The sequence below is a fragment of the Platalea leucorodia genome, assembly GCF_965183815.1.
Source record: "Platalea leucorodia genome assembly, chromosome: 12".
Classification (NCBI taxonomy): Eukaryota; Metazoa; Chordata; class Aves; order Pelecaniformes; family Threskiornithidae; genus Platalea; species Platalea leucorodia.
The window spans coordinates 7,696,424-7,713,612 of record NC_138834.1 but is presented as its reverse complement, the minus strand read 5'-3'; the positions used below and the strand labels follow the sequence as shown (position 1 = coordinate 7,713,612).

The following is a 17,189-nucleotide window of genomic DNA, read 5'->3' as shown; positions in this document are numbered from 1 at the left end:
AGTATGGATAATGCTCTGAGAAGATCAAGCGGAACCAATGAGTAAAACTCTTAGTATTTACCTCTGCTGTAAGACATACAGTTAATTAGGAATGGGGAGTTATCCCTGATTTTTCTCTCAAGGTTAGGAATGAATTAATCTTTTTATTCTCTCTATTTATCTATACTTCACTTTTCCTATCAAGTGCTGTATATTGTTGCTGCACTGAAGATGCTTCTAATTACTGAATTTCTTGAATCTGTCAGGTGTAACTACTCAAATGGTTTTTGTATATTGAAACTGCAATCAGATCACACTACAAGGTCTGAGAAAAAGCTGAAGAGCAAAGTATTTCTGGTACTTTTAAGTCACATTCCCATGGTGATGGGTGTGGCATAATAACCTAGATTAGAGCTTACTAAAATGAATGAGTAATAAAATTTGTAATGAGGTGGGTATAGTGTGAACAGGCATCACTCAGATTTTCCCACAGATTCCTATTGGCATCGTACTCATGTTTGTTTACAGCATTTGGGACAGCAAAAGTATTTAAAAATGCTTATCCACATCTAAAAATATCTAATTGGTGCAAAATATTTAGGGTATCAGTCAGGTGGCTACTTGTCTCTTAAAAAGATTTGAATTTCTAGCTTACATTTTTATAACCCAATTCACTGTTTAAAATGTCATGAAAAGAGAAATAGCTGAGATTCTAGAAGACACATGAAAGATGTGTTAGCTGCTAAGAATTATTATTATTTTCTGCAAACTCTGTAAGGCGGGTGGGAAAAAAAAAAAAACGGAGAGGAGGAAAAAGCTCAAATAAAATGTTTCAGATGCACTGGTAGTTGCCACGGGACTCTGTAGTACCCTCATTTTGTAACGCAGCTGTATTGCCTCTGGTAAGTAAATGCCATTGAAGATTGCCGCTGTTCTAAGAATATGCTGTAGAGTCATACTTACATTTTGGGGGGTGGGAGGGGATGAATCAGAGGTAGGAATTGATCTCAATCCTTGGAGAAGCGTACAAACAGGATGGATTTAATAACATAGTAATTAATGTGTGACAGTTGGACACTTCCTAAACTTTAGTTAACCGCAAGCAACAAAGATTTGACGTAAGATTTTTACAACATATATTTAGCTGTCATCCAATGACTGAATACAAATCTATAAATTTTTATAAATAAAAATTTATTTACCCTTTCTTTAGAACTCAGCACTCTCAATAGGAACAAAAAAACTTCTGCTTTGCTCCTCTATAGGTGAGAATTCAGCTTCTGTTGGTATTTACATCAGTGGTAGAACAATTTGCATAGTCCGTCTTTTTTAATAGATGATGGTTTCTCAGTTATCTGTGAAATGAAACACTCATAATCGAGATGAACATTGTTGTTAAATTAAGTAGCTTGTTTAAACAAGCATGCAGAAAGGATTCTTTAAATACCATCTGTTGAAAAACTGTTCTCTGTTGTTTTACCCATGTTGGGTAGAACAAATAATGTAAAATTGGATGAAAGTTTGTCTTGTGTAGGACACCAACAAAGAATGTGGACTTGCAGAGCTTTTTTGTCCTGCTGCTGGGTACTGCGGCTGACCTAGGGAGGGACAACAGTAAGTACGTTAAGAATGGAAAGACTTCTTGCAGCCTTTCAATCCACTAAGTTGTGAAAGTAACTACCAAGTCTGCAGTATTTTTTGGAACTGTTGCATACGTGGTAATTAAGGCTAAAAAGGGCAGTTTTTCATCTACCGTAACCTATCAGTCAAAGGCTGTTAGCTTTAGTGACATAAATTTAAAGCCAAAAATAATAAAGAGTAAGCATGAGGCTTTAGGACATTAAATCTCTTTAGGATCAATATAGCTGCAAACAGATGAGCAAAATGTACCACTCGGGTTAAAAGGGGAGGGGGGAATCCTGTTGTGTTTTTGCAAGACCAGAAACAACTACAGAAAATCATGGTGCAAGTTTCTGTGCTGGGATTTCTGAAGCAGCACTTTCATGATTTTTAAAAAAGAAAAAAAAGGCAATTAGTTGGTTTTTTTCTGAAGCAGGTGTGACCATCAGTTCTGTATAGGAATTGCCAAATATACATATTGAAGAGCTCATTCAGAGGAATAAAAATCGTATACTCAAAATCTTCATACTTGCATGGATATGTCCCATTGAATATAAAAATGGGTCTCCTAAGTCAGGATATCCTTAAATGCAGTTCTTGAAGAACAACATTTTAGCTATTCTGAAAGCTTCAGTAACTTTGAACCCTTCACAAATCTGAAAAAGGGCAGAAACAATTTCAACTGGTGTTCCCACATTATTGAAGAGAACAATTTTAATTCTCAAGTAGTCCGTCTGCTTGTGGCCAGGATGCCAGCAGTTATGTCAGCATCCTGAATTTCCCTGGAGCATCCAGCAATTCATGTTTTCGTAGAGTTATGAAAATGTCTATATATTACATGTTGACTGATCTGATCAGGCAATTCAGAAAAGAGAGCCACTAGTACTGGAATCAAAGATATTCTGGCTTTCAATCATATTTAGTCCTTTATAGTACTGTGATTTATACTACCAGCATCTTTTTTTTTTTTTCTTTTTTTTATGATGATTGCTACAAATTGGATGTGAACATACTAGATGTTGTGGTCACAGTCTGCCTGTATCTCCATGTAAGTGTAGACTGGTACACAGAAGCTAAGTCAAGCATTTCTAATTGGGATGAACTTAAGTTACAGTTGCTCTAAGCTACTTTTTCATGGTTTGAAGGCTGATACTGGTTGAATTATGGCTAACTCGCTCCCTTGTTTCCTACAAGATTACTTTGATCTTGAAGCTATGATTCTGTTCGCTAGGAAATTACATGGAAAACCAACGGCACATTCGCTTTATAGGTAGAAGCTTTTGATCTACGTGACATCATTCTCAATTCTTGATTTAGTAACAGGACATTTTTAGCTTAGCTGCACAAGGGAGTAAAGAAAGCTACTTACACATTTGAATCGTATTCGTCTATTATTTCACCACTGTTGCTTGCTGCTTGCACTTCTTTACAAGTTCTACAAGAACAGCGTAAAGCTGCAACTCGGTTTCTGTCTTCAAGAGTAAGCCAACTTCTAGTTGCTGTGCTCTACTAGATACATCAGTCTAATATTGCTCACGAAAACTTTCAATGTGCATTCAGCTGCATACTCTTGAAATCTGCCTACATGGTAACAAATTAACTGTGAAACGAAAAAGTCAAATTAATGAAGGAAAATGATACCCTTGAGGAAAACACATTCTGTATTCAGCATCAGATCAATACAGAAAGCTCAAATCTATGATACCAGAAGCAAGCACAAAGGTTCACAACTGTAGCTCTCAAGCCAACAGATATTTTGGGCAAACGTTCTGTCAAGTTAGACTGACTCTCTAGTTTTGACCCTACTTGCAATTTTTGTGTTAAGGATTATTTCCATAGCCGGGGCTGCAGGGTCCATTTTTTGCTTTACGTGATCATTTGCTGGCTCTGCGCTTCTAAATACAATTTACTATTTAAATCCTGAAGTCCTTATTCAGCAAAACTTTTATCAAATTTTGCAGGGGGAAAGAAGGGTGGCTGTACGTGGATTCGAGTATCTGTTTCAACATCTAATGGCCGTGGTAAGAGATTCTATTTAACATTTAGGAAGTGAAATTCTAACAAACATTGCTAAATGCTGATCTAGTTGAAACCTATTATTTGGGGGACTGCGTCACACCATTTTGTGCTTTACCATGCTGGATTAATGCCAAAGAATGAAGCCAAAATGAAACGCAAATTGCAATCAGTCTCCAGCAATGGAACTGCTTTCTCATCACCCTTTTGTTCGAATAGCATCATGCAGAAACTAAATGATCTATGAGACTGCAGACTGAGGTTTGCTTTGTGATGAATTCAGCAGTTACGGGCCAGCTCTGGCTGGGCTCTGTTGCCTATTTGTCGGAGGTAAAGAAGTGAAGCGGAGCCGTTTGATTCAGCCTTGAAAATCAGTATTAAATCGTTGATGGTGTTGGAGCTGCTGCTACACCTGTTTAAACTTTAGCAATGGGAAAATGCCAGATTCTACTGTATTGCGTCATAAATACAATGAAAATGAAAATATTCAGTACTTTAGAGAAAGAAGGATAAATTTCTGGGCATCAGGACAAAAGGAAAATGGAGAAAAGCAGAGATAAAGTTACAAATCCAGTCAGAGCTATGTGCTCCACACCGCGCTGCCTTCCCCCACCCCCCCTGCCCGCTGCCGCAGCGGGGTCAGCGCTGCCGGTGCTCGGGCCCCCTCCCCGCTGTGGGACGAGGCCGAGCCTCCGCACCGAGCCAGGCCGGCTCCCCGCAGGCTCCCCGGGGCCGGCCCTCCCCGGGGCCAGCCCGCCGCGCCGCGCCGGCTGCCGGCCGCCCGGGAGGCAGGGTGAGACCGAGGGCCGAGGGGAGCCGCTCCGTCCCCCTCAGCCCGGCGGCGGCGGGCACCCCCGCGGGCTGCCCCGGGGGGAACAAAGCCGGGGGAGACAAAGGGAAAAGGAGGCGAGGAGGGGGCGAAGGGAGGACGCGGGGGAGCGGGAGCGGGGAAGGGGCGCGGAGGGAGGCGCGGTTCCCGCTTGCTGCAGTCTCCGCCTCGCGGTGCCCGGCCGGGCGCAGACGTTGTCCGCCCGCCCCGCCCCCTGCGAGCCGGGGAGGCGCCGCTGCAGAGGGGGAGGAGGCGGCGGCGGCGGCAGGAGCTGCGCCCGGCGCTGGCGGCGGCCGGGGAAGGCGGCGGCGCGGAGCCGAAGGCGGCAGCGGTGAGGCCGCCGTTGGGGCCCGGGCGGGGAGGGCGGTGCCGGTGCCGTCTGAGGGCCGGGGGGGAGCCGCCGGCCGCCTCCCGCCTTGGGGCCTCCGCTTCCCGTCCGGGCGCCTCGGCGGGCGCCGCGCTGTGCCCGCGCCGGGCTGCGGGGCGGAGGCGGCCGGCGGTGAGGAAGCGAGGCGGAGCGGGGGCGGCGCGGCCGGCGGTGAGGCGCTGTCAGGGGACGGGGGGCGGCGGTGGCTGTGGGGCGCTGGAGGACCTCGCCCTGAGGGACCCGTGTGGGGCCGGCGGGCCCTGGGCGGTGGGCAGCGCCGGAGGGGCGATGCCGGGCGGGGTGGGGCGAGGCCCCGGGAGCCGGGGCGGGCGTCCTCCCGCCCGGGGAGCTGTTATCCTCCGCCACACGTGCCCGCGCTTCCCCGCCGGCCTGCCAGCGCCGCCGTGACAGCAGCCGGTTTGGCTGGTTCCCGAGCCCTGTGCTGGGGCTTGCCGGGCTCATTCCCCTCTGGTGTGGCTTCCCCCCCTCTCCCGCCGCCGCCGTGCCCCCCGTTGGACGGGGCCGGCTGCCCGCCGTGCCCCCGGGGCAGCTGCACCCCGTCAGGCGGCAGGGTGCGGGGCGCGGCGTCGCGGGCGGGCTGGGGGCCTCCCGGGGCTCGTCTCCCACCGAGCCAGGAGCCCTTGGGCCTCTTCGCGGTTCGTGAGGAGCAGGTAGGGACGTGAGGGTCTTGACTGCACTCTCTGCTGGAGCCTTACCCTGTGCTTAGCGCCGGTGGCTTGAGCGGATCGTTCTGGGGGAAGGCGTCCGAGTATTTCATGGTAAATGCTGACCTGCAGTTCTCAGCATCCCACACTTACATACTGATATTTTACCTATTAATGATTTGGCTTATAATTTACCTTGGCTTTCTTTTGCTTTATGTTTGCTCCCCATGCCTGTGTTGTTTTCAAAGCTACTGATTTGCAGATGAGCTGCTCGTATTTTGCCCCACGGCTCCTCATGGCTCAGCCGGAGTTTACTGCCGTGTTTATAGCCAACGTTAGACCTGTGGGATTCCCAGGCAAAGGCTATGCTCCAGGCCCCTCCTGCTTTCCGCTATATCACTAGTGCTGCTACCTAAGGCGATTCAGTGTTCTCTTTTTCTGTGCCTCAGCTGTCACGGGGCACAAGGTAATTGTTGCTGTTACTCACACGTTAATGCGGCTCCTGCTGCATTAAAATCAGGAGTTATTTTCCCCTTTCATTATAACATCTTTGTATATGTGTTTTAAATAATAATAAAAAGACAAACAAAAGTCAACACCACAAAAAAATCTCTTCCAAAACATAGCATGGAGAGGAAAACTTAGTCTGTGACTGTATGTGTTCATGATAAAAAACATGACCGTGAAATGAAGCCTCTTCCCCACCCCTTCACTTACCCAGTGTGCTGAGTGGGTAGGGTTTTATGGAAGTTCACAGGTTGCTTTGAGATCTTTGAGCAGAAAGATTTTAACGTGCGTGATATCTGTAGTAATATGTAGGAAGAAGACAGAATAGAGGTGCAAAAGAGGAAATGCCTTCATGCCTGCTGCTTTGTGAAGAATTTTATTTAAAGAACAGAAGTATGTGTATAATTCTGAAACTAGCAATGTTGGAGAGTGATTTTTCTTAAGTGTGTGTCTGTGTGCACCTGCTACAACATGTAACAAGACAGCAAATTAGATACTGCAGAGGAAAAATAAATAACTCCCCTGCCCCTTAACAGCAGCATATGTTAGTCCGAGGAATGTATAACTGTTCAGGTACTGACAAATGTCTTCATTTACTTACTGAATGTAGAATGACTGAAAAGTCTGCAGAGGATTATTAGTTCTTGGTTTAAAATTGCGAGATTTCAGGGTTCTCTTCCTGTCCAGTCCTTACCCGTGCTAGAAGATTTTCTGGCTGTGCTGAAGTGCACTAAAGCTTTGTGTGTAGTGAAGGGAGTGGGATGTGTTGGCTGAAGCAGAAAAGCTTGGCAATGTAACCCCAAATGTCCGTATCTTTAGGGATCAAGAGGGAGATTTTATTTGGCAAAAAAATTAGTTTTATATCATTTGTATGATTCCTTTTAAAGAGAAGATCTCGACTTTCTAGTGGGGGTCAGAAAAACAGCTGTCTTGTGTCCTCATCTCGGAGGTACACTGTAGGACATAAACAACCTCTTTCCTCATGGGATTATACTGTAGGAAGGAACAGTGCTCCCGTATGCTGATTGCTGTGACTTTCTAGAGCTCCTGTAGATTTCCTGCCTGAGCTATAGGCTGTATCTGTTTATTATCTTCTGAATGTGAATATCCAGCCTTTATTTGCTTAGCTTGGGCAGATTGGATAATTCTTTTAGTGTTCCTCCCTTTATCCTTTTAGCCCTGTTAAAGTTTTTCTTGGGAGTGACTGAAAACGTTTCAAAATAGATCTTCCTTCAAAAGAAATAGAGCAATCTGTGTTGCCAATATGATTTTTCAAAACTGCTTTTCTTTCTCTCTCTGAAGCATTCAGGTCAAATGTTAGCTCTGTATGTTGAATGCAAGTTTTCTGATGTTTGAACATGATGATCATGAATGAATGCAGCTCTTGTTTAATCTTTTGGCATTCCTTCGGGACTCCTGGCTCTGCTGGCATGTATAAAAAGTAACGCACTGGAATCCTTATTGGACCGGCATGTTTAGAAATGCCTCAGATGGATGGTGTTTTGTTATTTAATGAAAGGCAATTATATACCACATTAGCTGTAATCTCAGCTGCCCTCAGCTAGATGCCAGTTTCTGCTGGAGCAACCATTTCCTTCTTGACCAGCAGAACTGAAGCCAGCTCTGTCAGCAGCACGGTCCCTGATGATTTCAAACATCTACTAATATGTCTGTGCTTGTCCAGGTGTCTGTCCTCTACATGCATTTATTTTTGCAGAGTGATGTTGCACTCGCATGACTTGTAGTGGTACAACTGACCCTTAGAAATATCCACAAATCTGGTATTTGATATCTGAAAGGCTGGAAAGAATTTAGAAGATGTATCTAAGAACAGACTGTACGAGTTTCTACCTTAGCACCCGCCTAACTGTTCTCCACCTGGAATGTCTCATCCATTGTTTGTACAAACTCAGACAGAAGACTCTTGGGTGAATAGTACCATACATTTGTTTAATTTATAAGACATGTCTTCACTCTACGGTGTCAAGGACAAATTAAAAGCTGCTCAGTTTCCCTGATCTTTATAATCTTACTGTCTATATTTTTAGCTTATTTTGAGGGGAAATTGCAAGGCAAAGAGAGAAGCTCGGTATTTGATAGAGTTAGTTTATCTGACACTCTCATTCTGCTTCTCTGCTTGGCAGCGGCATCCACTCAATCACAGCAATATTTATCTAAGTTCTGTATTTGTACTTCTAGTTCATTATATGCCAGCCGTATAGCAGTCATGGTGCTAATTTAAAAGGCTAAGAACATGGAGAGCTAAAAAGGGGTTGCTGACTTGATGTTTTCAAAGAGTGTGAAACAATTAGAGTTTCATCCAAGTCTATCAAAATTAAATTCTTACTATAAAAAGCAGCATCTTTGTTTCGGCTGCTTCAGTTGTAATTGTATTAGCCCTGTGCCTTTGTTTATATGCGTTTGGTTTTGAGGCTGACGGGAGATGATATTTTCCTTCTCAAACTTTCATTTAAACTTTAGATCCCCAATAACTTAAACTTGATGCTCTACTGTTCCAAAATCATAATTGTTATTGTGGACTGAATGCACTTACTGAGATGGTTGAAGTGCATTATCATCATCAGAAGAAGTCAGTGCGAACAGTCAAACAAATTACTCTTCTTGTTATCAAAATGGAGGGCTTTTGGGAAAGGCAAGAATTTCCTTGGGAAAATGTAGGAAAAGTAGTAAGTATTGATAGTGGACTTACCAGAAGAGGTGGCAATTATTTACTTTCTCGGGTGAAAACTTTACTTCTCAACCCTTGACTCATTCTGTACAGAATGATGTGTGCTTAGGAGGATCATGTGCTTTCTGATCTTTTAATAGACTATCACAGTGACATTTTTATAATGCATGTGTACAGTGGCAACTTGAAGTGTTAGTTTGCATCATATTTTCTGTGAATTTTTTTTTAATCCTTTTAACAGTTATCAACTCTTCCTTATTAATTGAAGATGGAAATCTTTTTAAAAAATTGAACAGACTGTGTTTAGAATAGCAACATAGATTGAGAAAAAAAAATATTCACAATATTGCTACCCCAAAATTATTTTTTACTGTTACAGACATCCTCTCTTATTTGTGCTTCGTATTGAGTAGTCTAATTCTTTGTGTTTTGGTGGTATTTTTTTTTTTAGTGAGAATCTCAAGGCATTTAGGAATCTGAACGAGCATAGCAAGTTATAGAATGGTAAGATGAGGTGACTTAAAATGTCTTTGATGCAGAATCCATAAGCAGAGCAATGGCTTTAATGAATTATCTTTCTCATAGCATTGCTGTAATATCAGACTGATGGTTTGAGGTCCTAAGCCTCTTACAATCTTTGATCTGATTCATCTTGTTCTTAGAACAGTTTCTTAGTTATAAGAATTTACCCTGCCTTTTCCCTTTCCCAAGCATATGCAGAGAGAATCCTGTTTATCCAGTTTGCTGCGAATATCCTGCACTTTCCAAGGCAGAAAACCAGCCATGTGTCTTATTTACCAACGTAGCCGCTAAAACCCTCTAATTTTCAGTGGATTTGCATCTCAAAATGGCTGCCTTCCTAACTATCTTATATTCAAATTTTATATTATCTCTAAGCATACTGATAACCTGCTGCTACCAAGTGTATTGATGGCAATACTTTGGTTTTCCCATTTTGCTTCAGAAATTAGTTGGTCTGATCTAAAGTCATTGGGAGAAACTCAAGACTATTTGAACGCAAGTCTCCCTCCTACCGGATGGCCCACTTCTGTGAAACTTGTAAGAAGCTAATATTTGTTTATAGAAATCTCCTGTCTTTTATTTTATTTACTTGAAATTACCCAGCAGGTTCAAAATCAAAGGAGAAATACAGATTTGTATGTAGGCCTGGCTGCCGTAAAAGCCCTGATGTTGAAAGATAATCTATCTAAAAGTCTTTGGTCCTGAATATGCTATGGATCTGTGAACTCACATGGAAAACGGTGCAAGTCATCTCCATGATATAGAAATACAGCGTCTACCATCTATCTCAGTTAAGAAACAAATCTAAAGTTGCTGCTTGAGCTCTACATTAGCATGTCCGTAATGAGGGACAGCATTGGGGGGCGTTTGGATTGATTCCCAAACAACAGATTTTTTTCTTCCCCAGTCCCTCTAAGCGTGCAAGAAAGTAGGAGTGTCTTCTGCGTTCTGAAGGAAACGGAGATTCACTCTTTGAAGTTACAGAAAACCAGTAGCTATTTATGGGGATGTCCTTACACTGTGGTGTGATGGTGCTTGATAGTGGGACGAGTGATGACAAGGCATAGTGTTTGCGTTATAGTGTTGGGACTGTTTTGAATATCCTCTGGATGTCTTTGTTTCACCAAATATACTAGTTGCTTCAGAGTAATTAATGTTTATCTAAACAATTGCCCTCTAAAATATTGTTGAAAGATTTTTCAGGACCTCTGCTAAGTCATCGTATAAATATGATTCAGTTCAAGTAATTTGTCAGCCACTCTTCATTTCAAGTTATGTTCATCAAATCAATGACACTGTCAAAAGAGCTGTGTCATACCAGTGGGCATACTTCCCAACTTACTACAAGCTTTTGGTTTTGTATTTTTATGATAGCTAAAGTAAACTGTATTTTCAGTTAGACTAAAGACATACTAAAACTTGCGTGCAACAGTAATTTCCTGGAGTAATCCTGGCAGCGACTTTGAAGGCACTTCAAAAGAGCAAAGGATTGCTTTCATTCTGTTAATTTAATAGTTATGCATAGTCAAAATAAGCAGAGATGCACTTCTTCAAGAATCTGTCCCTTATAAAATTCATATTTATGTTAAGAACACGGTATGAGAAACCGAGGCTTTGTGCTTCACATAGGATGAGTGTTTGCCTTTGTAAAGGGTATACCTCTCTAGAATTCATATGATGGTTATATTGGATTAGGCCAGAATGAGCTGAAGTAGAATGTCGTAAGAAGAATGATCCTGTATAAACTGAGAGGTGTTCTTGCTTATTTTCTTACTAATTTTTTTTTTTCTCTACCAGTATCTGCAAACAACAGATCTGAGAGAAAGGTCTGGATTCCTTTTATTTTTTTTCCACCTGATCAGCTGAGTTTTAAATGCAGAAATTTTTTTCTACCTTTAAAAGTGAGGTACAAAACACTGGTTTGATAGGCACATACCAGCCCATATATTTTGATGCTGGCAGTAAGCAGAGCATCTAGTAAGCCAAATAAACATGATCTGATGGCACTTAGCATGATAAATGCTGAATTAAATGATGCTTATTATTTTGGTGTCTTTTCTTATGGTAGTGATGTACCTGAAGAATATATTCAGATCAGATTACTTGATTAATTGACATCAAAATCCATGGTTTCTGGGAGACAAAATAAAACTGAAGTCGTGTTTTTAAATGCTCACTTTCTTCTAATTGCTATGTGTTGAATGAGTAATCAAATGTAGACTCCCAAATGCCAACCCTTATTCTGTTGAAATCTTAAATTCTTAGTTCTATTTTATATATAAATTCTTCCTTAAATTCTGTTCATTTCAACTTAAATGATACCTGAAGATGCTTCTGTAATCCCACAGTCTAATCATGGAACAGTACAGTTAAATTCTTGAGCAACATTCAGAAAATCAGTTTGGTTTAATAGTGACTACTGCAGAGGCTGTTGCATCAGTACCATAATAATTTGCTGTTTGTGACTTGCTTTGTTATCAAATGCCTCCAGTGCTTCCTGGCTTGTTTCAGTCTGAACTTGCTGCTCATCCAATAAATGCTTTGGAGCTGACAAAATGTGCTGAATTTGCACTAAGTCATGAGCATTAGGTTCAGAGAGAAGTTCACTTACCATTCTGGTAATTGACTTCAGTGGCTAAATGCAAAGCTACCTTGATGTGAATTCATAGCTCCAAAATGGTTGTATTGAAGCAGTTGTCGTGGTTTAACTCCAGCCAGCAACTAAGCACCACGCAGCCGCTGGCTTGCTCCCCCCTGGTGGGAAGGGGAGAGAATCGGAAGGGTAAAAGTGAGAAAACTCGTGGGTTGAGATAAAGACGGTTTAATAAGTAAAGCAAAAGCCATGTGCACAAGCAAAGCAAAACAGGGAATTCATTCACTGCGTCCCGTCGGCAGGCAGGTGTTCAGCCATCTCCAGGAGAGCAGGGCTCCACCACGCGTAGCGGTGCCTTGGGAAGACAAACGCCATCGCTCCGAACGTCCCCCCTTCCTTCTTCTTCCCCCAGCTTCATATGCTGGGCATGGCGTCCTGTGGTGTGGAACAGCCCTTGGGTCAGTCGGGGCCAGCTGTCCCGGCCGTGTGCCCTCCCAGCTCCTTGTGCCCCTCAGCCTCCTCGCTGGTGGGGTGGGGGGAGAGGCAGAAAAGGCCTTGACTCTGTGTCAGCACTGCTCAGCAACAGCGAAACCATCCCTGTTCTATCAACACTGTTTCCAGCCCAGATCCAAAACACAGCCCCACGCTAGCTGCTCTGAAGAAAATTAACTCTACCCCCGCCAAAACCAGCACAGTAGTATATGGCTAGGAATACAAAGGGTGCTGCATCATTACAAGAGAAATTCTGAAAAGTTAATGCATGAAGGCTTCCAAATCCATCTTTTTGGTTTAACTAATTGTAATTGTTACAGAAATTACTTTGAAGCTTAGTGTGACATTTACAATGGATATTGTGTGCTGTGGAATTATTTCATTGTAAATGTAATCCAACGCTTGCAAAATGGTGATTCAGTCTTTTTGGTTGCCCAATATGAAGTATCTCCAGTAGACCCAGAACGTGGCAGAGGAGGCATCGTGATCAGGAGGACTATGTTCCAGGATGTGGCTCATGTCTCACACTCTGGGTGTGTTGACATCGCAGTTTTCCAAAACATGAGAAATCTGGCTGCATAACATGTGGTAGTGGGGGACTATACTTGTATTCCTCCGTGGAAACAAAACACGATGGTGGCAATAGGAAATGGTGTTTAGGGAGGGGATGTGAGGCTGTCTGCTTTCTGCAGTTTATCCCTCTTGTATGTCTACCTCATCCGGAATTGTTTCAGTAAGGATGTTGGTGGGCATGTCCCAGTCTGGTCAGTTTGCAGACCTGCTGTGGATGAATTCATCTCATTCCTATCTGAACCTTCCAGAAGTTGGTCTCTGTGATCTGGCACATTCTTGCACAGAGAGAAATACTCTTAAAGACATCACAAGAAGCAAACAGCAGTGCAATGCGAAGGCATTTATTTTACTCAAAGCCGAAGTGTGGTTGTATTTTTAAATTGTGTATGAATTTCAAAAGCCTATAAATTCAGGTAAAAGCATTGTGTTAAGTGCTTTTGGAAATACATATACGCACTTTTTACAGAAATGTAATACCAGCCCAGGAGACCACAAATACAAGTTTTAGAGCTTTAATAAGAATTAGAGCTGAATCATACAGAAGATGCTTATACACTTTAAAGTTTTAAGATTGCAGTAATTCTAGGAATTGTAAGCGTTTGTAACTGCAGGCTCTGAGCTCTTGGAGTAACTCATGGACCAGAAGAGAAAATTTTCCAGGTTCAAAATTCCAAGTTACTTTCTCTAAACCATTGTGAGGATATTTGAGGAATGATTCATGAGCTTCTGAAAGCTTGGCAGTAGTGTTATGAACATCAAGAGTATGAAACAGATATTTAAGAAATGCTGTTCAGGCTGTTATTTCAAACGTAATGCTTCATGTGGTGAGTTTGTTTCTCTCTCAGGAAAGTGAAGTTACTGGATTGTGGTGGTCTTTGAAATATATTTTCCATATCACTTTTCTACAGAAGGGATTTTCTGATTTATTTTGTACATGTTACATTTTCTTAAGGGTATGGTCAGAATTTGTTTTCTAGATACCTACTAGTTGACTGCCACAGGGACTGCATGTGATCTCTGATTACAGATCCCGGTGAGATTTTCAGCAGAGTTATCTATTCTATGCAGTCCTTTTAGAATATTTACTCTGTATCTGCTAATGTTTATATGTATTTTGCAAAGCACTGGTATGCATAGCAGAATTAACAAATTGAAGGGATCTCTTTTTTGAGCTTAGAAATGTGTTGGCATTGAAAGGCATTTTCCAACAGTATTTAGTCTCTTAACGGTGTTAACTAAGTTTAATGTTAATCTTTTTAATTCAAAATGTTTTGAAGAACTCGTGCATGACCGATAGCAGATGATCATCAATGAAAATAATTGTTTCACTTTATTATACAAATAAACCACGAGAGTAGCGTTCCAGCCTCAAAGTACACTGCACAGAGTCAGACTGCATGTGTCTGCCTGCAGAAGACGGAGATTATGCAGTCTGTTTTGAGTCAATTCAAACATTATGCTACTCTATTCTGGAATGTCCTCTTTGTTTCCCTACGGAATGGACAGACGACTTGCTTTTCTCCATGGAAACACTGCATCTGTTCCATGGTAGTCGTGAGTAGTGATGTTAGCAAATGTTTCTTCCTTAAATTGTCAAGTCATGGTTTCAACTGTTTTATCAGATGAGACATTTTACTTTCAATGTCGGCACTACCTGTCCTGAGGAAGGAGAGTGTGGTGGTGGCAGCGTGCTTGTCAGATATCAACTAAGCTTAAAGAACTATTGGTACTGTCATATTCTTGTCGTGACTGCAGGGTTCTTAAGTGGAGTGAGCTGAGGCTTTAACTTTTTTCCCTGTTTTCTTATTTAATGGTGTTTTAGTTCTTTTTGGAGTACTAGTTGTTGAAAATATGGTCTTGAAAGCAACAATGGTGGACAGCTGTTTTCTTTTTATTATAGAATTCCTTTTTTGACAGTTGGGAAATATTCTGCTTTTTTAATTCAGGGTTATGTGGTTACATTTTATTTATTTTTAATCTCAGCTTGCCAACAGAATTCATATCTATTATCAGATTACTAGGATTTATTTTCTTAAACCAATGGTTCTCAACTTGTTGCTCATGGATTGCTTCAATCCATGGACTACTTTGAGGTCTGTAAAAGGTAAATAAGAAGAATAAGGATATTATTAATCAGCTAAGAGGGCCAATGCAAGGATTCCTTTCTGCATTTGCAAATTTTTAGTAGTCAACACACACAAACAAATTGCAATTCATTCAAGAATGTAACCCATTTTCTTATTGTATGAAAAAGTGTATTTCCCAGTAATGGCACAAGTGTAAAGCTTGTGTTTAAAATAATTTTTTTTTTTATGAGAACTTGTGACTTTCTGAACACCTAAGTAGTATGTATTATCAGACTCTTTCTGGGCATTTCCTTAGGTTCCTGTTACGATCTTTTGAGAAACAGAGAGTTAATGTTATTGCCTATTGGTTATAAATACTGTTTTTCAGGAGAGCTGAGACAGATTCAAGGAAGGAAAGAGAACAAATCGAGACAAGTAGCTAGCTGTGCTCTCTCATGAGAACTAAAATGAGGTAATTGACATCTGGAGCCTGTTAGGAAATGCTGGGGTGTGTAATGCTTAAAATCACTTGATGCAAATTTATGTGCTTTCGGTGCTCTATGAATTCAGTCAGGAAATGCTACTACGAAGGTCCTGTCTCTTTCTAAGACCAAAAGTTGCATTTTCACTATTGTGATAAGGCAGGAATTTACCAAAATGTGTGGCCTATATTTTAGCAGTTTTTTTGAATTAAGCTGCAATTTCAGTAGCTCTGAAACCAGGGCACAAGGGATTGTGTTACTTCTGGCCTGGTTGAAGGCCTGTATATTGAGAAAAGCAAGTGACACAGCAAATATATAACCCATGACTGTGGAGAGCAAAATTAAAATATGAATGAGTACCCTGAGCCAAGAAATGCAATATTAGAACATTCTGACTTTCTGTTGAGCAGCGGTTTGTTAAACATCTATTAAGAAATAATTATTTGAAACTGGTAACATGTAATTTTGGGGGATAATTTAGTATTTGTTTTCTTTTAATATCCCTATCCTTGCACAATATAGATGGTTACTACCTGTATGGTGCTCTTTGGGGGCAAAAAAAGAGGTAGTATATGGAAAAGAATGGTGGAATACCGTAAGACAGCTTCTAGCTTCCTGGTTTTAGGAGGCAGCCTTTCTTAAGGGGGGCTTGCCTTTAGCCTAAATGAGGTTGTTGAATTTCCATAAATGTGGTGGTTGGCACTGACAGAGAAGACTGTGAGCTAAAAAGAACTGACCTCGATACTTCTCGCATTTCTGTGTTTGTACCAAATCCTTCTTTATTATGTACAGTTTTTCTGTTTCATGGATTTTGATGGGTTGAGGAACGTAATGGAGGCATGCATGGAGATCCTGGCATTGGAGGGAATAGGGCCTGCAGCGTGAGGAAGAACAGGTAGGTAGCGTGTGTACTAGAGAGAACAGGAAGGCTTTACAAGTCCTTGGCATGTAAGAGTGAAGTGCAGTTTTAGAAGATTTCTGAAACAAAATACGAAGAAATATGATGCACTCGGATTTGGCAGGGAGGGCAAGTATGTAGTAGGAGGGGAAAAAAAACCCCCAGTGTTCCTGCTGTGTCCAAAATGACATCTTATGTGATCCTCTAGTTGTTGTTCTGTGTAACTGTATGCCTCTCGGTTCTTTCACGGCTTAGTCATATTTCATGCCTATCCTTCTGCTTTGATTTTAGAGAGCTAACTCTGCTTTCATGTTCATGAACATGAAAGCTCCCACTTAAACATTAATAGTAAACTGGCATACATCTTGCAAAAACAATGCAGAAATTTTTCTCTTCAGTAGTCATAACTCTGCAGATGGGTGGGTGACATACTTCTGGCAATGCTAGAAAAAATGCTCAGCAATCTGCACAGCGCTACTTCAGAGTTTTCATGGAGCATAACTGAAATTGTAGACAAACACCATACAGCCAAGGTGGTAATTAATGCTTTTTAAAGTATAACATTTTTGCAGACTTCTTAGAAAATGGCTTGAGTTTGGCGTGGCCAGTCTTGAAATAGCAGAAGAAATGTTTCACTTTGTTATTTAGGTTCACAAAGCAGTGTGCCTGATATATTCCTTCTCCCCCCCCAGTGAATTGATTTTTAGGAGCACTAATGTGCTTGCTATTAATAATACATGGGGGGTAAAACTTACACTGGTAGGTAAAAGGCACTGTTGGCTTGTCTCTTCAGTCTTCCTTCCCGCAGCGTAGCAGCCTCTCCTTCACTGGTGTTTGTTTTGCCTTTAACCATACCGTGCGCCCAGTATGCGCACCTGGGCGCTGCTAATA

General features: G+C 41.7%; 1 protein-coding gene across 1 annotated transcript in view; it reads left to right on the top strand.

The window, feature by feature from the left end:
• Positions 1–4,722: 4,722 nt before the first annotated feature.
• CLIP1 (CAP-Gly domain containing linker protein 1) overlaps positions 4,723–17,189 on the top strand; it is a 74,847-nt gene continuing 62,380 nt past the window's right edge. The window contains exon 1 of the mRNA XM_082325069.1: positions 4,723–4,775. The gene's annotated coding sequence lies outside the window, so the exon portion shown is untranslated. The remainder of the gene's footprint in view (positions 4,776–17,189) is intronic.